General features: G+C 56.6%; 1 long non-coding RNA gene across 2 annotated transcripts; it reads right to left on the reverse strand.

Annotated features, from left to right (window-relative positions):
- Positions 1-20,245: 20,245 nt before the first annotated feature.
- Positions 20,246-25,356, reverse strand: LOC107307586 (uncharacterized). Of its 2 annotated transcripts, XR_014936047.1 has the most exons (6): positions 25,225-25,356; positions 24,614-24,697; positions 23,002-23,111; positions 22,577-22,700; positions 21,567-21,668; positions 20,246-20,776 (listed from the first exon to the last, which is right to left on the reverse strand). It is a non-coding gene; the product is annotated as an uncharacterized LOC107307586 (long non-coding RNA). The 2 variants fall into 2 exon arrangements; XR_014936046.1 differs by having other exon boundaries at positions 20,246-21,668.
- Between the last annotated feature and the right edge of the window lie 354 nt (positions 25,357-25,710).

The following is a 25,710-nucleotide window of genomic DNA, read 5'->3' on the forward strand; positions in this document are numbered from 1 at the left end:
CCCGCCCCACAAGTGCCACCTCCTGCCAAACCAGTGCAACCTCCTGCCCCACAAGTGCCATATCTCGCCAGACAATTTACAGCTCCTGCCCCACAAGTGCTACATCCTGAACCACAACTTCAACCTCCTGCCCAACAAGTGCCACGTTCTGCCCCACAAGTGTAGGCTCCTGCCCCACAAGAGCCACTTCCTTCACCACAGGTACCACATCCAACCCCACAAGTTTCAATTCCTGCCATACAAGTGCCACCTCCATCCCCACAAGTGCCACCTCCTTCCCCACAAGTGCCACCTCCTGCCCCACAAGTGCCACCTCCTGCCCCACAAGTGCCACCTCCCGCAAACAACTGACACCTCCTGCCCCACAAGTGCCACCTCCCACCAAACAACTGACACCTCCTGCCCCAGAAGTGTCACCTCCTGCCAAACTAGTTCCACCTCTTGACCTACAAGTGCCACCTCCTGCCCCATAAGTTTCACCTCTCGCCCAACAAATTCCACCACCTCCCCTAAAAGCGCCACCTCCTGCCCCACAGGTGCCATTTCCTGCCCCACAACATCCACCACCCACGCACAAGTGCAACCTCCTGCCCCACAAGTGCCAGCTCCTGCCCCACAACTTCCACCTCCTGCCCCACAAGTGCCAACACCTGCCCCACAAGTGCCAACACCTGCCCCACAAGTGCCACCTGTCACCCTGCAAGTCCAGCTCCTGCCCCACAAGTGCCAGCTCATGCTTCACAAGTGCCAGCTCCTGCCCCACAAAGACAGCCTCCTGCCCCAAATCATCCACCTCCTGCCCCACAAAGACCACCTCCTGCCCCACATCATCCACCCCCTGCCCCACAAGTGCCACCTCCTGCCCCACAACGACCACCCCCTGCACCACAAGTGCCAATTTTTGCCCTACAAGTGCCAGCTCATTCCCCTGAAGTGCCAGCTCCTGCCCCACAAGTGCCACATTTTGCCACACCACTGCCACGTCCCCCCCAAATAATCCACCTCCTGCCCCACAAGTGTCACTGACCGCCCAACTTCCTCCTCCTGACGCACAAGTGCAACCTCCTGCCCCACAAGTGCCAGCTCCTGCCTGACAAGAGCCACTTCCTGCCCCACAAGTACCTCTTCCCTCCCAACAAGTTCCAATTTCCGCCCCACAAGTGCCACCTCCTGCCCCACAAGTGCAACCTCCTGCCCCACAAGTGCCACCTCTTGCCCCACAAGTGCCAAATACTTCCCCACAACTTCCACTTCTGACGCACTACATCCATCTCCAATTCCACAAGTGCCACCTCCCACAGCACAAGTGCCACCTCCAGCCCCACAAGTGCCAACTCCTGCCCCACAAGTGCCACATCCCTCCCCACAAGTGCCACCTACCACGCCACAAATTCGAACTCCTGCCCCACAAGTTCCACCTCCCACCCCACAAGTGCCAAATCCTGCCACGCAACGTCCACATCCTGCTCCACAAGTGCCACCTCCTGCCCCACATCATCCACCTCCCATCCAACAAGTGCCACCACCTGCCCCACAAGTGCCAATTTCTGCCCCACAAGTGCCAGCTCCTGCCCCACAAGTGCCACATTTGTCCACACCACTGCCTCCTCCCCCCGAAATAATCCACCTCCTGCCCCACAAGTGTCACTGACTGACCAACTTCCTCGTCCTGACGCACAAGTGCAACCTCCTGCCCCACAAGTGCCAGCTCCTGCCCCACAAGAGCCACCTCCTGCCCCACAAGTACCTCTTCCCTCCCAACAAGTTCCAATTTCCGCCCAACAAGTACCACCTCCTTCTGCACAAGTTCCACCTCCTGCCCTAAAAGCTCCATTTCCTGCCCCAGAAGTGCCACCTCCCGCCCCACAAGTGCCACCTCCTGCCCTACAACTTCCACCTCCCGCCCCACAAGTGCCACCTCCCGCCCTACAACTGCCAAACCCTGCCCCAAAACTTCCACCTCCTGCCCAACAATTTCCAACTCGTGCCCCACAATTGCCACCTCCTGCCACACAAATGCCACCTTCTGCCTCAAAATGCCACCTCCTGCCCAACAACTCCAACCTCCCGCCCCACAAGTACCACCTCCTGCTCCACAAGTTCCACCTCCTGCCACGTAAGTTCCACCTTACGCCCCACAAGTGCCATCTCCTGCCCCAAAAGCTCAATTTCCTGCCCCATCAGTGCCACCTCCCGCACCGCAAGTGCCACCTCCTGCCCCATAAGTGCCAATTTCTGCCCCACAAGTACCACTTCCCGTCTTACAAATGCCACCTCCTGCCCCACAACTTTCACCTCCTGCCCCACAAGTGCAACCTCCCTGCCCACGAGTGACACAATCTGCCCAAGTGCCACCTCCCGCCCCACAAGTGCCACCTCCCGCCCTACAACTTCCATCTCCTGGCCCACAAGTGCCACCTCCTGCCTCAAAAGAGCCACCTCCCGCCCCACAACTTCCACGTAACGCCCCATAAGTTCCACCTCCTGCCCAACAAGTGCCACCTCTCGTCCCACAAGGACCACCTCCTGCCCCACAAGTGCCACCTCCTGCCCCACAAGTGCGACCTCCTGCCCCACCATTACCACCTCCTGCCCCACAATTTCCACCTCCTGCCCCACAAGTGCCACAACCTGCTCCACAATTTCAACGTCCTGCCTTACAAGTGCCACATTCTGCCCCACAAGTGTAGGCTCCTGCTCCACAAGTGCCACCTCCCGAACCACAACCTCAACCTCTGGCCCCACAAGTCCCACCTCCTGCCCCACAAGTGCCACATCCCGCCCCACAAGTGCCACCACCCGCCCCACAAGTGCCACCTTCTGTTCCACAACTTCCACCTCCTGCCCCACAAGTTATAACTCCTGCCCCACAAGTGTTGCATTTTGCCCCACAAGTGCCACCTCCCGCTCCACAAGTGCCACCTCCCGACCCACAAGTGCCAATTCCTGCCCCACATCATTCACCTCCTGCCCCACAAGTGCCACCTCCCACCCCACAAATGCCAACTCCTGCCCCGCAACTTCCACCTCCTGCTCCACAAGTGCCAGCTCGAACCGCACAATTGCAACCTCCTTCCCCACATCGTCCACCTCCCATCCAACAAGTGCGACCTCCTGCCCCACAAGTGCCAATTCCTGCCCCACAAGTGCCAGCTCATGCTCCACAAGTGCCAGCTCCTGCCCCTCATCATCCACCTCCTGCCCCACAAGTTCCACCTCCTGACCCACAACATCAATCTCCAGCCCCACAAGAGCCGCCTCCTGCCCGACAAGTTACACCTGCTACAAGTTCCACAAGTGCCACCTCCCTGCTCACGAGTGCCACATCCCGCCCCACATGTACCACCTCCTGCATCACAACTTCCACCTCCCGCCCCACATGTACCACCTCCTGCATCACAACTTCCACCTCCCGCCCCACATGTACCACCTCCTGCATCACAACTTCCACCTCCCGCCCCACATGTACCACCTCCTGCATCACAACTTCCACCTCCCGCCCACAAGTGCCACCTCCTGCATCACAACTTCCACCTCCCGCCCCACATGTACCACCTCCTGCATCACAACTTACACCTCCCGCCCCAAGAATGCAACATCCTGCCCCACAAGTGCCACCTCCCGCCCCACAAGTGCCACCTCCCGCCCCACAAACTCCACCTCCCATGCACAAGTGCCACATCCTGCCCCACAAGTGTCACCTCCTGCCCACAAGTGCCACCTTCCGCCCCACAAGTGCCACCTCACACCCCAACAGTGTCAACTTCCGCCCCACAAGTGACACCTCACGCCCCACAACTTCCACATCCCGCCCCACAAGTGCCACCACCTGACCCACAAGTGCCACCACCTGACCCACTAATGCAACTACCTGCCCCACAAGTGCCAACTCGCGCCCCACAAGTGCCAACTCCTGCCCCACAAGTTCTACCTCCTGCCTTACAAGTGCCACCCCCTGCCTCACAGCTTCCACCTCCCGCCCCACAAATGCCACCTCCTGCCCTACAAGTGCCACCTCAGGCCCCACAAGTGCCCCCTCCCGCTCCACTAGTGCCACGTCCTGCCCCACAAGTGCCATCTCCCGCCCCACAAGGGCCAAATCCTGCCACGCAACCTCCACCTTCTGCCACACATCATCCACCTCCCACCCCACAAGTGCCACCTCCTGTGGCACAAGTGCCAATTCCAGCCCTAAAAGTGCCAGCTCATGCTTCACAATTGCCAGCTCCTGCCCCACATCATCCACCTCCTGCCCCACAAGTGCCACCTGCTATCCCACATGTGCCAACTCTTGCCCCACAAGTGCCATTTCCTGCACCACATTTGCCACCTCCTGCCCCACAAGTGCCACCTCCTTCCCCACAAGTGCCACCTCCCGCCCCACAAGTTTAACCTCCAGACACACAAGTGCCACGTCCTGCCCCACAAGTGCCAAATCCTGACGCGCAACTTCCACCTCCTGCTCCACAAGTGCCATCTCCTGCCCCACAAGTGCCACCTCCCGCCACACAAGTGCCACCTCCCGCCCCTCTATAGCCACCTCCTGCCCCACAAGTTACACCTCTTGCCCCACAAGTTACACCTCTTGCCCAACAACGTCGACCCCCGCCCCACATGTGCCACCACCTGACCCACAAGTGCCAACTCCTGCCCCACAAGAGCCATTTCCTGCACCACATTCGCAGCGTTCTGCCCCACAAGTGCCGGCTCCTGCCCCACAAGTGCTACCTCTCGCCCCACAGCTTCAACCTCCAGCCACACAAGTGCCAACTCCTGCCCAACAAGTGCCACCTCCCGCCCCACAAGTGCCACCTCCCGCCCCACTACTTCCACGTCACACCCCAAATCTTCTTACCTTCCACCCCACAAGTGCCACCTCCTGCCCCAAACCTTCAACCCTACTGCCCCACAACTGCCACTTCCCACCCAGCAATTGCCACACCCCGCCCCACAAGTGCCTCCTCCCACCCCACAAGTGCCAACCCTTACCCCACAAGTGCCACCGCCTGCCCCACATCATCCACCTCCTGCCTCACAAATGCCTCCTCCTGAACCACAATTGCCACCTGCCGCCCCACAACTTCCACCTCACACCCCACAAGTGCCAGCTCCCGGCCCACAATTGCCACCTCCTGCCCCACAACTTCCATCTCCCACTCCACAAGTGCCACCTACTGCACAACAAATACCATCTCCTGCCCCATAAGTGCCATCTCCTGCCCCACAGGTGCCACCTACTGTTCCACATCATCCACCTCCTTCCCCACATCATCCACCTCCTGTTCCACAAATGTCACCTCCTGACCCACAACTTCCACCTCCTGCCCCACAAGTGCCACCTCTTGCCCCACATAATCCACATCCTGCTCCAAAATTGCCACCTCCTGCCCCACAAGTGCCACCTTCTGCCTCACAAGTGCCACCCCTTGCCCCACAAGTGCCACATCCCACCACACAATTTCCACCTCTTGTTACACAAGTGCCACCTCCAGCCCAACAACAGCCTCCTCCTGCCCCACAAGTGCCAACTCCTGCCCCACAAGTGCCACCTCCCACCCCACAAGTGCCACGTCCTGTCCCACAAGTGCCACCTCCTGCCGCACAACTGACAGTTCCTGCCCCAAAAGTGACAGCTCATGCTTCACAATTGCCAGCTCCTGCCCCACATCATCCACCTTCTGCCCCACAAGTGCCACCTCTCGCCCAACAAGTGCCATATCCCGCCCCACAAGTGCCACCTCCTTCCAAACTAGTGCAACCTCCTGCCCTACAAGTGCCATATCTTGCCAGACAATTTACAGCTCCTGCCCCACAAGTGCTACATCCTGAACCACAACTTCAACCTCCTGCCCCACAAGTGCCACCTCCTGCCCCACATCATCCACCCCCTGCCCCACAAGTGCCACCTCCTGCCCCACAACGACCACCTCCTGCCCCACATCATCCACCCCCTGCACCACAAATGCCAGCTCATTCCCCTCAAGTGCCAGCTCTTGCCCCACAAGTGCCAGCTCCTGCCCAACAAGAGCCACTTCCTGCCCCACAAGTACCTCTTCCCTCCCAACAAGTTCCAATTTCCGCCCCACAAGTGCCACCTCCTGCCCCACAAGTGCAAACTCCTGCCCCACAAGTGCAACCTCCTGCCCCACAAATGCCACCTTTCGCCCCACAAATGCCACCTCCCGCTCCACAACTTCCACCTCCTGCCCCACAAGTGCCACCTCCCGCCCCACAAGTGTCAACTCATGCTCCACAAATGCCACCTCCTGCTCCACAAGTTCCACCTCTTGCCCCACAAGTGCCAAATACTTCCCCACAACTTCCACCTTCTGCCCCACTAGTGCCAACTCCAATTCCACAAGTGCCACCTCCAGCCCTACAACTGCCACTTCCAGCCCCACAAGTGCCACCTCCCGCCCAACAACTTCAACATCCCGCCCCACAAGTGCCACCTCCTTCCAAACTAGTGCAACCTCCTGCCCCACAAGTGCCATATCTCGCCAGACAATTTACAGCTCCTGCCCCACAAGTGCTACATCCTGAACCACAACTTCAACCTCCTGCCCCACAAGTGCCAATTCCTGCCCCACATGTGCCAGCTCCTGCACCACATCATCCACTTCCTGCCCACAAGTGCCAGTTCATGCCCCACAAGTGCCAGTTCATGCCCCACAAGTGCCAGCTCCTGCCCCACAAGAGCCACTTCCTTCACCACAGATACCCCATCCCACCCCACAAGTTTCAATTCCTTCCATACAAGTGCCACCTCCTTCCCCACAAGTGCCACCTCCTTCCCCACAAGTGCCACCTCCTGCCCCACAAATGCCACCTCCTGCCCCACAAGTGCCACCTCCTGCCAAACAACTGACACCTCCTGCCCCACAAGTGCCACCTCCCGACCGACAAATGCCACCTCCCGCCAAACAACTGACACCTCCTGCCCCACAAGTGTCACCTCCTGCCCAACAAGTTCCACCTCTTGACCTACAAGTGCCACCTCCTGCCCCATAAGTTTCACCTCTCGCCCAACAAATGCCACCACCTCCCCCAAAAGCGCCACTTCCTGCCCCACAGGTGCCATTTCCTGCCCCACAACATCCACCTCCCACGCACAAGTGCAACCTACCGCCCCACAACTTCCACCTCCTGCCCCACAAGTGCCAACACCTGCCCCGCAAGTGCCAACACCTGCCCCACAAGTGCCACCTCCTGCCCCACAAGTGCCACCTCCTGCCCCACAAGTGCCACCTGTCACCCTGCAAGTCCAGCTCCTGCCCCACAAGTGCCAGCTCATGCTTCACAAGTGCCAGCTCCTGCCCTACAAAGACAGCCTCCTGCCCCACATCATCCACCTCCTGCCCCACAAAGACCACCTCCTGCCCCACATCATCCACCTCCTCCCCCACAAGTGACAATACTTGTTCCACAAGTGCCACCTCCCGCCCCACAAATGCCAAATCCTGCCCTGCAACTTCCACCTTCTGCCCCACAAGTGCCACCTCCTATCTCACATGTGCCAACTCCTGCCCCACAAGTGCCATTTCCTGCACCTCTATAGCCACAAGTTACACCTCTTGCCCCACAAGTTACACCTCTTGCCCCACAACGTCGACCCCCGCCCCACATGTGCCACCACCTGACCCACAAGTGCCAACTCCTGCCCCACAAGTGCCATTTCCTGCACCACATTCGTAGCGTCCTGCCCCACAAGTGCCGGCTCCTGCCCCACAAGTGCCGGCTCCTGCCCCACAAGTGTTACCTCTCGCCCCACAACTTCAACCTCCAGCCACACAAGTGCCAACTCCTGCCCAACAAGTGCCACCTCCCGCCCCACAAGTGCCACCTCTTGCCCCACTACTTCCACGTCACACCCCAAATCTTCTTACCTTCCACCCCACAAGTGCCACCTCCTGCCCCAAACCTTCAACCCTACTGCCCCACAACTGCCACTTCCCACCCAGCAATTGCCACCCCCTGCCCCACAAGTGCCTCCTCCCACCCCACAAGTGCCAACCCTTACCGCCCCACAAGTGCCACCTCCAGACCCACAACTTTCAGCTCCCGCCCCAATAGTGCCAGCTCCCGGCCCACAATTGCCACCTCCTGCCCCACAACTTCCATCTCCCACTCCACAAGTGCCACCTACTGCACAACAAATACCATCTCCTGCCCCATAAGTGCCACCTCCTGCCCCACAACCGCTACCTCCTGCCTCATATCATTCACCTCCCGCCCCACAATTTCCACCTCCTGCTCAACTAGTGCCACGTTCTGCCCCACAAGTTCCATTTCCCGCCCCACAAGTGCCACCTCCCGCCCCTCAAGTGCCACACACTGCCCCACAAGTGCCGCCTCCAGCCCCGCAACTGCCACCCCTTACCCCACAATTTCCACCTCCCACCCCACAAGTTCCAATTCCTGCCCTACAAGTGCCAGCTCATTCCTCTGAAGAGCCAGCTCCTGCCCCACAAGTGCAACCTCCTGCCCCACAAGTGCCACCTCCTGCCCCACAAGTGCCACCTCCTGCCCCACAAGTGCCAATTCCTGCCCCACATGTGCCAGCCCATGCTTCACAAGTGCCAGCTCCTGCACTACGTCATCCACTTCCTGCCCCACAAGTGCCAGTTCATGCCCCACAAGTGCCACCTCCTGCCCAACAAGTGCCATTTCTTACCCCACAGGTTCCAAATCCTACCCCACTGGTGCCATTTCCTGCCCCACAAGTGCCATTTCCCCCCCCACATGTGCCAACTCCTGCCTTACAAGTTTCACCTACCACCCCACAAGTTCCACCTCCTGCCCCAAAAGTGCCAATTCCTGCTTCACAAGTGCCAGCTCATGCTTCACAAATGCCAGCTCATGCCCCACATCATCAACTTCCTGCCCCACAAGTGCCAGCTCATGCCCCACAAGTGCCACCTCTTGCCCCACAGGTGCCACCTCCTACCCCACAAGTGCCACCTCCTGCCCTACATCATCCACCTCCTCCCCCAAAAGTGACAATACCTGTTCCACAAGTGCCACCTCCCGCCCCACAACTTCAACATCCCGCCACACAAGTGCCGACTCCTGGCAACGTGCGCCACATCCTGCCCCACAAGTGTCAACTCCTGCCCCACATCGTCCACCTCCCATGCAACAAGTGCCACCTCCTGCCCCACAAGTGCCAATTCCTGCCCCCCAAGTGCCAGCTCTTGCTCCACAAGTGCCAGCTCCTGCCCCACAAGTGCCAGCTCATGCTTCACAAGTGCCAGCTCCTGCCCCTCATCATCCACCTCCTGCCCCACAAGTGCCACCTCCTGACCCACAACATAAATCTCCAGCCCCACAAGAGCCGCCTCCTGCCCGACAAGTTACACCTGCTACAAGTTCCACAAGTGCCACCTCCCTGCTCACGAGTGCCACATCCCGCCCCACATGTACCACCTCCTGCATCACAACTTCCACCTCCCGCCCCACATGTACCACCTCCTGCATCACAACTTCCACCTCCCGCCCCACATGTACCACCTCCAGCATCACAACTTCCACCTCCCGCCCCACATGTACCACCTCCTGCATCACAACTTCCACCTCCCGCCCCACATGTACCACCTCCTGCATCACAACTTCCACCTCCCGCCCCACATGTACCACCTCCAGCATCACAACTTCCACCTCCCGCCCCACATGTACCACCTCCTGCATCACAACTTCCACCTCCCGCCCCACATGTACCACCTCCTGCATCACAACTTCCACCTCCCGCCCCACATGTACCACCTCCTGCATCACAACTTCCACCTCCCGCCCCACATGTACCACCTCCTGCATCACAACTTACACCTCCCGCCCCACATGTACCACCTCCTGCATCACAACTTACACCTCCCGCCCCACATGTACCACCTCCTGCATCACAACTTACACCTCCCGCCCCACATGTACCACCTCCTGCATCACAACTTCCACCTCCCGCCCCACATTTACCACCTCCTGCATCACAACTTCCACCTCCCGCCCCACCAGTTCCACCTCCTCCCCACAAGTGCCACCTCCCGCCCCACAAGCGCCACCTTCCTCTCCACAAACTCCACCTCCCACGCACAAGTGCCACATCCTGCCCCACAAGTGCCACCTCATGCCTCACAAGTGCCACCCCCCACTACAAGTGCCACCTCCCGCCCCACAAGTGACACCTCCCACACTCAAGTGCCGCATCCTGCCCCACAAGTGTCAACTTCCGCCCCACAAGTGCCACCTTCCGCCCCACAACTTCCACATCCCGCCCCACAAGTGCCCCACCTGACCCACAAGTGCCAACTCCTGCCCCACTAATGCAACTACCTGCCCCACAAGTGCCAACTCGCGCCCCACAAGTGCCAACTCCTGCCCCACAAGTTCTACCTCCTGCCTTACAAGTGCCACCCCCTGCCTCACAACTTCCACCTCCCGCCCTACAAGTGCCACCTCAGGACCCACAAGTGCCCCCTCCCGCTCCACAAGTGCCACGTCCTGCCCCACAAGTGCCACCTCCCGCCCCTCTATGGCCACCTCCTGCCCCACAAGTTACACCTCTTGCCCCACAACATCGACCCCCGCCCCACATGTGCCACCACCTGATCCACAAGTGCCAACTCCTGCCCCACAAGTACCATTTCCTGCACCACATTTGTCGCGTCCTGCCCCACAAGTGCCGGCTCCTGCCCCACAAGTGCCAACTCCTGCCACACAAGTGCCACCTCCCGCCCCACAAGTGCCACCTCCCGCCCCACTAATTCCACGTCACACCCCAAATCTTCTTACCTTCCACCCCAAAAGTGCCACCTCCTGCCCCAAACCTTCAACCTACTGCCCCACAACTGCCACTTCCCACCCAGCAATTGCCACCCCCCGCCCCACAAGTGCCTCCTCCCACCCCACAAGTGCCAACCCTTACCCCACAAGTGCCAACTCCTGCCCCACATCATCCACCAACCGCCCCACAAGTGTCACCTCCTGCCCCACAACTTCCATCTCCCACTCCACAAGTGCCACCTACTGCACAACAAATACCATCTCCTGCCCCATAAGTGCCACCTCCTGCCCCACAACCGCTACCTCCTGCCTCATATCATTCACCTCCCGCCCCACAATTTCCACCTCCTGCTCAACTAGTGCCACGTGCTGCCCCACAAGTTCCATTTCCCGCCCCACAAGTGCCACCTCCCGCCCCACAAGTGCCGCCTCCAGCCACACAAGTGCTAAATCGTGCCGCACAACTTCCACCTCCCGCCCCACAACTGCCACCTCCCGCCTTAAAAGTGCCACCTCCCGACCCACAAGTGCCTCCTCCTGTCCCACAGTTGTCACCTCCCGCTCCACAAGTTACACCTCACCCCCCACAAGTTCTACCACCCACCCCACAAGTGCCACCTGCAGCCCCAGAAGTGTCAAATCCTGCCACACAACTTCCACATCCAGCCCCACAAGTGCCACCTCCCACCCCACAACTTCCACTTCCCGCCCAACAACGGCCTCCTCCTGCCCCACAAGTGCCTCCTCCTGCCCCACAAGTGCCACCTCCTGCCCCACAAGTGACTCCTCCTGCCCCACAAGTGCCTCCTCCTGCCCCACAAGTGCCTCCTCCTGCCCAACAAGTGCCTCCTCCTGCCACACAAGTGCCTCCTCCTGCCCCACAAGTGCTACCTACTTCCCCACAAGTGCCACCTCCTGCCCCACATCATCCACCTCCTGCCTCACAAATGCCTCCTCCTGACCCACAATTGCCACCTGCCGCCCCACAACTTCCACCTCACACCCCACAAGTGCCACCTCCGCCCCACAAGTGCCACAACCCGCCCCACAAATCCAACTCCTGACCCACAAGTGCCACCTCCCGCCCCACAAGTTCCACCTCCCGCACCACAAGTGCCACCTCCTGCCCCACAAGTGCCACCTCCCGACCCACAAGTGCCAACTTCTGCCCCACAAGTGCCAGCTCCTGCCCCTCAAGTGTCACCTCTTCCCCACAAGTGCCACCTTCTGCTCCACAAGTGCCACTTCCTGCCGCACAAGTGATACCTCCAGCCCCACAACTGCCACCACCCGCCCCACAACTTCCACCTCCCGCCTCACAAGTGCAACCTCCAGGCCCACAAGTGCCACCTCCAGTTCCACAAGAATTGACCCCTTGCCCCACAAGTGCCACCTCCTGCCCCACAAGTGCCACCTCCCACCCCACAAGTGCCACGTCCTTCCCAATTGCCACGTCCTGTCCCACAAGTGCCACCTCCTGCCGTACAAGTGCCACCCTCTGCCCCACAATTGCCAATTCTTACCCCACAACTTCCACCTCCCACCCCATAACTTCCACCTCCCATCCCACTGCTTCCACATCCTGCCCCACAAGTGCCCGATCCTGCCCCAGAAGTACCACCACCTGACCCACAAGTGCCAATTTTTGCCCCACAAGTGCCACCTCGCATCCCACAAGTGCCACATCCCGCCCCACAAGTGCTACCTCCTGCCTTACAAGTGCCAATTCCTGCTTCACAAGTGCCAGCTCATGCTTCACAAATGCCAGCTCATGCCCCACATCATCAACTTCCTGCCCCACAAGTGCCACCTCCAACCCCACAAAGACAGCCTCCTGCCCCACATCATCCACCTCCTGCCCCACAAGTGCCAATTCCTGCCCCACAAGTGCCAGCTCATGCCCCACATGTGCCAGCTCCTGCCCCACAAAGACCATTTCCTGCCCCACAAAGACCACCTCCTGCCCCACATTTTCCACCTACCACCACACAAATTCCAACTCCTGCCCCACAAGTGCCACCTCCCACCCCACAAATGCCACCTCCTGCCCTGCAACTTCCACCTCCTGCTCCACAAGGGCCATCTCCTGCCCCACATCGTCCACCTCCCACCCAACAAGTGCCAATTCCTGCCCCACAAGTGCCAGTTCATGCCCCACAAGTGCCAGTTCATGCCCCACATCATCCACCTTCTGCCCCACAAGTGCCACCTCCTGCCCACAAGTGCCACCTCCTGCCCCACAACGACCACCTCCTGCCCTACAAGTGCCAGCTCATTCCCCTGAAGTGCCAGCTCCTGCCCCACAAGTGCCACATTTTGCCACACCACTGCCACCTCCCCCCCAAATAATCCACCTCCTGCCCCACAAGTGTTACTGACCGCCCAACTTCCTCCTCCTGACCCACAAGTGCAACCTCCTGCCCCACAAGTGCCCCCTCCTGCCCCACAAGTACAACCTCCTGCCCCACAAATGCCACCTTTCGCCCCACAAATGCCACCTCCCGCTCCACAACTTCCATCTCTTGGCCCACAAGTGCCACCTCCTACCTCAAAAGAGCCACCTCCCGCCCCACAACTTCCACGTAACGCCCCATAAGTTCCACCTCCCGCCCAACAAGTGCCACATCCCGCCCCACAAGTGCCACCTCCTGCCAAACTAGTGCAACCTCCTGCCCCACAAGTGCCATATCTCGCCAGACAATTTACAGCTCCTGCCCCACAAGTGCTACATCCTGAACCACAACTTCAACCTCCTGCCCAACAAGTGCCAAGTTCTGCCCCACATGTGCCAGCTCATGCTTCACAAGTGCCAGCTCCTGCACCACATCATCCACTTCCTGCCCACAAGTGCCAATTCCTGCCCCACAAGTGCCAGTTCATGCCCCACAAGTGCCAGCTCCTGCCCCACAGGAGCCACTTCCTTCACCACAGGTACCCCATCCCACCCCACAAGTTTCAATTCCTGCCATACAAGTGCCAACTCCTTCCCCACAGGTGCCACCTCCTGCCCCACAAGTGCCACCTCCTGCCCTACAAGTGCCACCTCCTGCCCCACAAGTGCCACCTCCTGCCCTTCAAGTGCCACCTCCTGCCCTACAAGTTCCACCTCTTGACCTACAAGTGCCACCTCCTGCCCCATAAGTTTCACCTCTCGCCCAACAAATGCCACCACCTCCCCCAAAAGCGCCACCTCCTGCCCCACAGGTGCCATTTCCTGCCCCACAACATCCACCTCCCACGCACAAGTGCAACCTACTGCCCTACAACTTCCACCTCCTGTCCCACAAGTGCCAACACCTGACCCACAAGTGCCAACACCTGCCCCACAAGTGCCACCTCCCGCCCCACAAGTGCCACCTGTCACCCATCAAGTCCAGCTCCTGCCCCACAAGTGCCAGCTCATGCTTCACAAGTGCCAGCTCCTGCCCCACATCATCAACTTCCTGCCCCACAAGTGCCACCTCCAACCCCACAAAGACAGCCTCCTGCCCCACATCATCCACCTCCTGCCCCACAAGTGCCAATTCCTGCCCCACTATTGCCAGCTCATGCCCCACAAGTGCCAGCACCTGCCCCACAAGTGCCACCTCTTGCCCAACAGGTACCACCTCCTGCCCCACATCATCCACCTCCTCCCCCACAAGTGACAATACTTGTTCCACAAGTGCCACCTCCCGCCCCACAAATGCCAAATCCTGCCCTGCAACTTCCACCTCCTGCCCAACAAGTGCCAACACCTGCCCCACAAGTGCCAGCTCCTGCCCCACAAGCGCCACATCCTGCCCCACAAGTGCCACCTCCTGCCCCACAGGTACCCCATCCCACCCCACAAGTTTCAATTCCTGCCATACAAGTGCCACCTCCTTCCCCACAAGAGCCACCTCCTGCCCCACAAGTCCCACCTCTTGCCCAACAGGTGCCAGCTCCTGCCCCACATCATCAACTTCCTGCCCCACAAGTGCCACCTCCAACCCCACAAAGACAGCCCCCTGCCCCACATCATCTACCTCCTGCCCCACAAGTGCCAATTCCTGCCCCACAATTGCCACCTCATGCCCCACAAGTGCCACCTCTTGCCCCACAAGTGCCACCTCCTGCCCCTCAAGTGCCAATTCCTGCCCCACAAGTACCAGCACCTGCCCCACAAGTGCCACCTCTTGCCCAACAGGTGCCACCTCCTGCCCCACAAATGCCAAATCCAGCCCTGCAACTTCCACCTCCTGCCCCAGAAGTGCCAATTCCTGCCCCACAAGTTCCAGCTCATGCTTCACAAGTGCCAGCTCCTGCCCCACATCATCCACTTCCTGCTCACATGTGCCACCTCCTGTCCGACAAAGACATCCTCCTGCCCCACAACGACCACCCCCTGCACCACAAGTGCCAATTCCTGCCCTACAAGTGCCAGCTCATTCCCCTGAAGTGCCAGCTCCTGCCCCACAAGTGCCACATTTTGCCACACCACTGCCACCTTCCCCCCAAAATAATCCACCTCCTGCCCCACAAGTGTCACTGACCGCCCAGCTTCCTCCTCCTGACACACAAGTGCAACCTCCTGCCCCACAAGTGCCAGCTCCTGCCCGACAAGAGCCACTTCCTGCCCCACAAGTACCTCTTCCCTCCCAACAAGTTCCAATTTCCGCCCCACAAGTGCCACCTCCTGCCCCACAAGTGCAACCTCCTGCCCCACAAGTGCCACATTTCACCCCACAAATGCCACCTCCCGCTCCACAACTTCCACCTCCTGCCCCACAAGTGCCACCTCCCACCCCACAAGTGCCACCTCCCGCCCTACAACTTCCATCTCCTGGCCCACAAGTGCCACTTCCTGCCTCAAAAGAGCCACCTCCCGCCCCACAACTTCCACGTAACGTCCCATAATTTCCACCTTTTGCCCCACAAGTGCCACCTCCTTCCCCACAAGTGCCAGCTGCTGCTCCACATCATCCAACTCCCGCCCCACAAGTGCCATGTCCAGCCCCACAACTTCCGCCTCCTGCCCCAAAAGCGTCAACTCCTGCCCCATAAGTTCCATATCCCGCCCCACAAGTGCCACTACCTGCCCCACTAGTGCCATCTCCATTTCCACAAGTGCCACCTCCTGCCCCACAAGTTCCAACTCTCGTCTAACAAGTGCCACCTCCCGCCCAACATTTACCACCTCCCGCTCCACAAGTGTCACCTCCTGCCCAACAAGTGCCATTTCTTACCCCACAGGTTCCAACTCCTGCCCCACAAGTGCCATTTCCTGCCCCACTAGTACCACCTCCTGTCCCACATTTACCAACTCCTGCCCCACAAGTGCCATTTCCTGCCCCACATCTGGTGCATACCACCCCACAAATTCCACCTCCTGCCCCACAAGTGCCACCTCTGGCCCCACAACTTCAACCTCCCGCCACACAAGTGCCAACTCTTTCCCAACGTGTGCCACATCCTGCCCCACAAGTTCCACCTACCACCAAACAAATTCCACCTCCCGCCACACAAGTGCCACCTCCCGCTTCACAACTTCCACATCCTGCCATACAAGTGCCACCTCCCGCCATAAAATGCCACCTCCCGTCCCTCTATCACCACCTCCTGCCCCACAAGTGCCACCTCCTGCCCCTCAAGTGCCAATTCCTGCCCCACAAGTACCAGCACCTGCCCCACAAGTGCCACCTCTTGCCCAACAGGTGCCACCTCCTGCCCCACAAATGCCAAATCCAGCCCTGCAACTTCCACCTCCTGCCCCAGAAGTGCCAATTCCTGCCCCACAAGTTCCAGCTCATGCTTCACAAGTGCCAGCTCCTGCCCCACATCATCCACTTCCTGCTCACATGTGCCACCTCCTGTCCGACAAAGACATCCTCCTGCCCCACAACGACCACCCCCTGCACCACAAGTGCCAATTCCTGCCCTACAAGTGCCAGCTCATTCCCCTGAAGTGCCAGCTCCTGCCCCACAAGTGCCACATTTTGCCACACCACTGCCACCTTCCCCCCAAAATAATCCACCTCCTGCCCCACAAGTGTCACTGACCGCCCAGCTTCCTCCTCCTGACACACAAGTGCAACCTCCTGCCCCACAAGTGCCAGCTCCTGCCCGACAAGAGCCACTTCCTGCCCCACAAGTACCTCTTCCCTCCCAACAAGTTCCAATTTCCGCCCAACAAGTGCCACCTCCTGCCCCACAAGTGCAACCTCCTGCCCCACAAGTGCCACATTTCACCCCACAAATGCCACCTCCCGCTCCACAACTTCCACCTCCTGCCCCACAAGTGCCACCTCCCACCCCACAAGTGCCACCTCCCGCCCTACAACTTCCATCTCCTGGCCCACAAGTGCCACTTCCTGCCTCAAAAGAGCCACCTCCCGCCCCACAACTTCCACGTAACGTCCCATAATTTCCACCTTTTGCCCCACAAGTGCCACCTCCTTCCCCACAAGTGCCAGCTGCTGCTCCACATCATCCAACTCCCGCCCCACAAGTGCCATGTCCAGCCCCACAACTTCCGCCTCCTGCCCCAAAAGCGTCAACTCCTGCCCCATAAGTTCCATATCCCGCCCCACAAGTGCCACTACCTGCCCCACTAGTGCCATCTCCATTTCCACAAGTGCCACCTCCTGCCCCACAAGTTCCAACTCTCGTCTAACAAGTGCCACCTCCCGCCCAACATTTACCACCTCCCGCTCCACAAGTGTCACCTCCTGCCCAACAAGTGCCATTTCTTACCCCACAGGTTCCAACTCCTGCCCCACAGGTGCCATTTCCTGCCCCACTAGTACCACCTCCTGTCCCACATTTACCAACTCCTGCCCCACAAGTGCCATTTCCTGCCCCACATCTGGTGCATACCACCCCACAAATTCCACCTCCTGCCCCACAAGTGCCACCTCTGGCCCCACAACTTCAACCTCCCGCCACACAAGTGCCAACTCTTTCCCAACGTGTGCCACATCCTGCCCCACAAGTTCCACCTACCACCAAACAAATTCCACCTCCCGCCACACAAGTGCCACCTCCCGCTTCACAACTTCCACATCCTGCCATACAAGTGCCACCTCCCGCCATAAAATGCCACCTCCCGTCCCTCTATCACCACCTCCTGCCCCACAAGTTACACCCCCACCCCACAGGTACCACCACCTGCCCCACAAGTACCACCTCCTGCAAACAAATGCCATTTCTTAAACCACAGGTCCAAACTCCTGCCCCACAAGTGCCACCTCCTGCAAACAAATGCCGTTTCTTAAACCACAGGTCCAAACTCCTGCCCCACAGGTGCCATTTCCTGCCCCACAAGAGCCACCACCTGCCCCACAACTTCAACCTCCCGTCAAACAAGTGCCAACTCCTGCCCAATGTGTGCCACATCCTGCCCCACAAGTGCCAACTCCTGCCCCACAAGTTCTACCTACCACCCAACAAATTCCACTTCCTGCCCCACAAGTGCCACCTCCCACCCCACAACTGCCATCTCCCGCTTCACAACTTCCACATCCTGCCCCAGAAGTGCCACTACCCGCCCCACAAGTGCCAATTCCTGCCCCAAAAGTGCCAGCTCATGCTTCACAATTGCCAGCTCACGTTTCACAAGTGCCACCTCCCGCCCCACAAGTGCCACCACCTGCCCCACAAGTGCCACCTCCTGCCCAACAAGTGCCATTTCTTACCCCACAGGTTCCAACTCCTTCCCCACAGGTGCCATTTCCTGCCCCACAAGTGCCATTTCCTGCCCCACATTAGCCACCTACCACCCCACAAATTCAACCTCTTGCCCCACAAGTGCCAAACCCTGACCCGCAACATCCACCTCCTGCTCCTCAATTGCCACCTCCTGCCCCACATCATCCACCTCCCACCCAACAAGTGCCAACTCCTGCCCCACATCATCCACCTCCTGCCCCACAAGTGCCAATTTCTGCCCCACAAGTGCCAGTTCATGCCCCAAAGTGCCAGTTCATGCCCCACAAGTGCCACATTTTGCCACACAACTGCCACCTCCCGCCCCAAATCATCCACCTCCCGCCCCACAAGTGTCATTAACTGCCCAAGTTCCTCCTCATGACCCACAAGTGCAACCTCCTGCCCCACAAGTGCCACCTCCCACCCCACAAGTGCCACCTCCTGCCCCACAAGTGCCACCTCCTGCCCCACAAGTGCCACCTCCTGCCCCACAAGTGCCACCTCCTCCCATCCACCCCCCACAAGTTCCACCTCCTGCCCCACAAGTGCAACCTCCTGTTTTACAAATGCCACCTCCCGACCCACAACTTCAACCTCCAGCCCCACAAGTGCCACAACCAGCCCCACATCATCCACATCCTGCTCCACAAGTGCCACCTCCCACCCCACTAGTACCAGCTCCCACCCCACAAGTGCCACCTCCTGCCCCACATCATCCACCTCCCGGCCCACAAGTGCCACCTCCTGCTCCACATGTGCCACCTCCCTCACCACAAGTGCCAACTCCTGCCCCACAACTTCCACAACCTGCCCCACAACTTGCACCTCTCGCTCCACAAGTGCCAGCACCAGCCCCACAAGTGCCATCTCCTGCCCCACCAGTTCCACATCCCGCACTGCAATGCCAATTCCTGCCCCACATCTTCCACCTCCTGCCCCTCAAGTGCCACCTCCTGCCCCACAAGTGCTATTTCCCGCCTTACAACTTCCACCTCCCGCCCCACAACTTCCACCTCCTGCCCCACACGTGCCTCCTCCTTCCCCCAACTTTTACCTCCCACCTCACAACTTCCACCTCCTGACCCACAAATGCCACCTCCTGTTCCACAAGTGCCATTTCCTGCCCAAGAACTTCCACATCCTACCCCACAAGTGCCACCTCCTGCTTCACAAGTGCCACCCCCTGCCCCACAGTCACCACCCCCTGCCCCACAACCTCCATTTTCCTCCCCACAAGTGCCACCTTGACCTGCTGTCCATGCTCTTTGTAATACACCCCAGTATTCCATCGGCTTTTTTGGCTACAAGGGCACACTGCTGGCTCATGGTCAATCTGTCGTCCACCAGGACACCCAGGTTCCTCTCTTCAGAGCTCCTCTCCACCAGCTCTTCCCCCAGCCTGTACTGGTGCATGCAATTACTGCTCCCTAGGTGCAAGACTCTACACTTGCTTTTGTTAAACCTCATCCGGTTTCTTACTGCCCAGCTCTCCTGCCTGTCCAGGTCTTGCTGAATGGCAGCACAGCCTTCAGGCGTGTCAGCCAGTCCTCCCAACTTCGTGTCATCACAAACTTGCTGAGGGTGGTCACTATCTCCTCATCAAGGTCGTTGATGAAGATATTGAACAAGACCGGACCCAGCACTGACCCCTGGGGGACGCCGCTAGTTACAGGCCTCCACCTGGATTCTGCACTGCCAACAACGTCTCTCTGTGCTCTGCCAGTCAGCCACTTCTCAACCCACCTCTCTGTCCACTCATCTATCCCACGCTTGCTCAGCTTGTTATATGGATGTCCTGGGAGACAGTACCAGATGCCTTGCTGAAATCATGGTAAACTACATCCACCGCCCTATCCAAAACTATCTTGCAGGTTCTTAGTTCTTTACCACTGTTTCCTTTCCCACGCCTTACAACTACAAGCAGCTAGAACAATGTTCTCTGGAGATATCCAGGACAGAAGAGTCCCGGTAGATCAGTATCAAGCCCAGCTCACGGGAGGCCAATGCCCACTGTTTCCTGCCTGATAAACGCAGATCTCTGGCAGCATTCAATTGTCTTCCCTGTACAACCACCCAGCCCCCCTCGTCGTCATCAAAACCAGTATCATTTTAAAGTCAATGAATCTTGCCTGTAAAAGCACATCTAGCCTCCTACAGAAATTCATTGGTTTGGGGGACTGAAATTGAGAACACATCTGTAGGCAAACACTCCCATCAACTTCCATATGTCTGAATGTGCAGCCCCTCCTCATGCAGTGACCCTCCTTCCACAATTGCAGACGGTTTCATTCCCCACAGCAACTTCACAGTGGCAGAAGGGACGGACACCTCCCTGTAACCAGAAGGAAACAACAAAGGAAAATAAAGGGACGCCCGCAACCTCTCCAGCCTGTCCCGGTCCCTCTGGTTGGCTTCCCTCCCCTACAATATATTGACTGCACTGCTCAGTTTGTATCGTCTGCAAACCTGCCATCATCTATGTCACTGACGAAGGAAGATGCTGAAGAGCAACGGTTTATATGGGTTAATACCTTGGGAGCCCCTCTCTTCAAGGAGCTAGTTCTGCAAGTCTGAGTCCCACAAAGGGTGGTCTCCATAGACGTTCAAATTCGTGCTGCACAACCCTACTTAATTTTCTGTATTCATTTCTGTATTGATCTCATGTGGATCAAAATAACACAGTCAGTATCTGCAACGAGTCTAGGCCGAGCAAAACTTTTGATGGAGGGAGCAAAGAGATCAAGACAAGATGATGTAGTGCAATGCAGTCAAAGCAGCTGGCCAAGCAAAAGCTATGTGCATGCATTTCCAAGCTGAGCACGCACCTGGAGCTGGGACTGTATCACTCATTGTCAGAAGAATTCCTGAGTACCCTCATAAAGAAAGCTATACACCAGTGTGACTGGAGTCCATTTACACCAATTAGACCTCTTTACATTTTAATAAGCACCATTTACTACTCCAAAGTTGCACTTCCCTTTGCCTTTCCATCTGAAGGGCTTTGAAAAAGTCTCTGAAATAGAAATTCTGTGATTGCTGTAATACACTTGGGTAGGTATCTGGACTTCCATCTTGAGACATCCAGCGCCTTTTACAGAAATAAAGAATACTCAAGGACTTACGCCACCAAATTCCAACTCAGTTTTACACCACTGGTTTTTGATCTGATAGGCAGGAGACAGCGAAAGGCAGCTGCTCAGCAATCCCAGGAAGACAGCTGGGCTCTAGGGAGACAAGAAGGGCAGTAAGGTGACAAACAAAGTGATTATAAGGTTTTATTTAACAGCTCTGTATGGGACGATTCAACTACTTCAAGCTCCAGCAAGCTGCTAGAGACTGATAAAGCAAGACACCTCAGCGACCTCAAAAGCTGACAGCCTTTCAAAAGATAAACTGAACATACCATCTCAAAAAGCATACAATCAATCCATAGAAATTAATCCAGCAAGCAGTCCTATGGTCAAATTGTGTGCTGCCAGTAAAGCCTTTTCATGAGCATTAAGAACATTTCTGGTTAGAGAGTTATCACAGCATGGGCAGAAAATACCTAGGAGAATAGGAAAAAGAAAAAAGCAACCTACCCTTACCCTTACCCTACCCTTATCCAACTCCTCTCCCACATTTGGAATTGAAACAAGTTCAAATGCCATAAAAAATTGGGGGAATAAAACCATCTGGTATTTCCCAGGCAAACCACCAAGACCACAGAACCACAGAATAGCCCAAGTTGTAAAGGAACCACGAGGATTATCAAGTCCAACCCGATGCTCCAGGAAGGACAACCTAAACTCAAACGGCCTTTAAGCTGCAGCAGCTCAGGGCCAGGCCCACAGCCTCAGGGAGCATGTTCCATGACCGCTGGTATCAGACACAGCAAGCACAGGGAGCAGGCAGGTAGGCACAGCAAAGCAGCAAGCAAAGCCCAATTTCTCAGAGGGGGCCTGCTAACAGGAAGACCAGACACTGTCCTCCCAAAAAAACTCCACCATTTTGACAGCCAAAACAGAAACTACATTTTCGGTTCTCATGACTCTTCCCTGTGCTCCCAAATAAATAGTTTCGTGACATCCTCTATCACACTGCAACTGCTCAGAAGTAATAATCAAAATTATATCACTCATAAGAAACTCACTTTTGCATGGTGGTAACGAGAGTCCATTCCCATTGTGTCCCTCCGTGTTATGAACACTGCAATTGGCCTTCTGACAGCCTCCTGAATGAATCCACCAAAAGCAAGGAAGCACCCTGCCCTTACTCTGAAGAGAGAAAGAAAGCAAGGTTCATGGAAACAGGCACACAAGGCTCGCAACCAGACACGGTGCTCCAGGCTCCTGATCATGCCAGAGATAGGACTACCACAGTGCCAAAACATGATTTACCACTAAAGGAAACATCTGGGAGCACAATCACAACTTCACCACAAGCTGTAACGGCTCAGCATATTTAGCTTTCGTATCATACAGCTGGAGAACGAGATACTCCCAAGCATCAGTCAGCAAGCACTTGGATGAGCCAGCCCTTTGGTTTTAATGATGACTGCCACCTTTGACACCTTACCAGAAGATACTTCCATTTATTAGCCTGGACTTCGTTTCTTCCATCAGCAGCTGCTCCTAAACTGCCCTTGATTCATACAGCGATACCATCGACTTCTAGCACGAGCTGACCTGCAAGACAGAGAAAAGAAAGCAGGATGACAACAAACACAGACGTAGCATCCTTTAATTATCTTGAACAACAGCAACAACAAAAACAGGAGATAAGTGCTGCTGTGGATGCACCCCAGTTTATAAAGAAATGGAAAACCAGCCTGGCCTCAGCAGCTTTTATGTATTTCTTACGCATCTGATTAAGCTGACTGCAGTTCGAACCAGGAGAATTTACAGTCTCTTGCAAATGACACCCGTGAAGCAGATCATGATGCAGCAAAAGAAAAAAGCAAAACAAAGAAAAATAAAGAAGAAAAAAAAGCAAGCCAAAGACCAGGGAATCAAAGTTAAAAAACAACAACAATACAAACAACAAAAAACAACCACACAAAACAGATTAAAAAAAAAAAAAAAAAAGGAAATCCATAACATACGTAACAGCAGAAAGATAGGCGCAACAGGAATATATCACAAAAGTAAAAAAAAGAAAGAATGGCTCACCCACCACTGAGGATGGAAGTGCACAGAACAAACTCCACAGAGGAGAAATCATCAGAAAGAGATCCCACCCAGAGGCAGTCAGCCCTTAAAAAATGAGCTGTAAGAGAGGCACAGCCAGGCTCCAACCCTTCAGTCTCTCAGCTGCATTGCCTTCACTTGTGCTACCAGGACTGACCAGGCCCTTTCCCTTGGTGATAATCAATGGCTTGGGCAGTGATTCTACAGTTCTCATACAGCACATCAAAAGAAAAATAGCAAAGCATAGATGAAAAAACACAACAACAACAACAACTTGCAGGATTTTAGGAAATAACAAAGAATCTAAATTAAATAGTAAAGAAACCAAAGCAAAGGCAAGGGAAAATAGGAAGAAAAAAAAAAAAAGAAGAAGAAAACAGACATAGAAAATAACAAATAAAAAAAATTCACATTTCACATGAGCTTACGCTATGGCCTTTGGAAAAACAAGCTGCCTTTGTGGTCCTGCTTCCTGAGGGCTTCTCTTCATCACCTTTTGGGCACAGCGCAAGAGCTTTCCGTAAACAAATCTATACCCTGCGTACCTTCCTTCATCCCAAAACAAAGTCCAACATAGAGCTGTGGTGCAGACACTGGATGCTGACCAGAGCGGTAAAAGAGCAGAAGAGGGGAACACCAGACACAGGTCAGACAACTACACGAGAGCAGCAAAAGAGTGGAAAGGATACAGATAGGAAAGAAGGGCAGAAAATGGAAAGTGCAATAGAGGAAAGAACTGGACATGTGCAGGAGAAAAGCAGATGCAGAGCTACACCAAGGTGTGGCTCCTCCCTTCGTCCCTGTCCACCACTGGAATCATCCTCTGCTGATAGGGATGCTGCTGCCCCAGCAGCTGATGGGGCTGTGGCCTGGAGTTGTGTTCCATGCAGAGCCCCCACAGCCTGCTGCAGGCCCCCAGCCAGTTCTTTTTCTCAGGTGCCTGCACACAAGGAACAGGGACCCTGCAGAGCCCAAAAGCCTCCTTGGCTGCTGTTACTCACCTGGAGATTGAGGGTGCTGTACCTCCAGTCTGTACCTGCTTCCAGGTGTCACTTGGAAGACACTGTGAGTCCACCTGGTTGGAACTGCAGTCAACAAACACAAATGCAAAAGAAGTAAAAAAGGATTCTTCTACCTCACTGGCTCTAATCTTCATTAAAAGATATTCTGCTGTGGAGCACAGCTGGAAGCATTTCATATGTGCAAAAAACGGGGGGGTGGAGCCTGGTTTCAGCCCTCCCTAATCTCATTTAAGAGCTGGCTGTTGAAGGGAAAGAATCTCTACAGTAATATTTTGTGAGTCCTGTTCTTCAGAAAGGGATCTTTGGTTTGTTGTTTTGTTGTTGTTGTGCAGATTTGTTTTTGTGGGTTTTTTTTTTTTTCAGAGATTCTGTTTTTATTTATTAGTTTGAGTCCTTCACCATTCCTAAGAAAATTAAAACAGAGTAAAGCAGCTGTATCTGCTCCTGCCTTTCACTACAGTTACCATTTGAGGTTCTGATTAAAGGCTGAACTTTGGAGTTTGAGCGCTGCCACAAAGCCCTGGCTGTGCCGGGCCCCCTTTCGGCCCAGGCCCCAAATCAGCCCCGACTGTGCTGGGTTCCCCTCTCACCTGGGCCCTGCAGTGGCCTCAGCTGTGCCTGGTCCCCCTCTGCTCTGGGCCCTGAGCTGGCCCCAGCTGTGCCTGGTCCTCCTCCATCCTGGGCCCCAAGGCCCTGCCTCTGCCTGCTCCCCCTCTGCTCTGGGCCCTGAGCTGGCCCTAACTGTGCCAGGCCCCCCCCACCTCCTGCCCCACAAGTGCCACCTCCTGCCCAACAAGTGCCACCTCTCGTCCCACAAGGACCACCTCCTGCCCCACAAGTGCCACCTCCTGCCCCACAAGTGTCAACTCATGCTCCACAAATGCCACCTCCTGCCCCACAAGTGCCACCTCTTGCCCCACAAGTGCCAAATACTTCCCCACAACTTCCACCTTCTGCCCCACTAGTGCCAACTCCAATTCCACAAGTGCCACCTCCCACACCATAAGTGCCACCACCTGACCCACAAGTGCCAACTCCTGCCCCACAAGTGCCATTTCTTGCCCCACAAGTGCCAC

Source organism: Coturnix japonica, chromosome 20, assembly GCF_054131305.1.
Source record: "Coturnix japonica strain WE chromosome 20, WE-NBRP24, whole genome shotgun sequence".
NCBI lineage: Eukaryota > Metazoa > Chordata > Aves > Galliformes > Phasianidae > Coturnix > Coturnix japonica.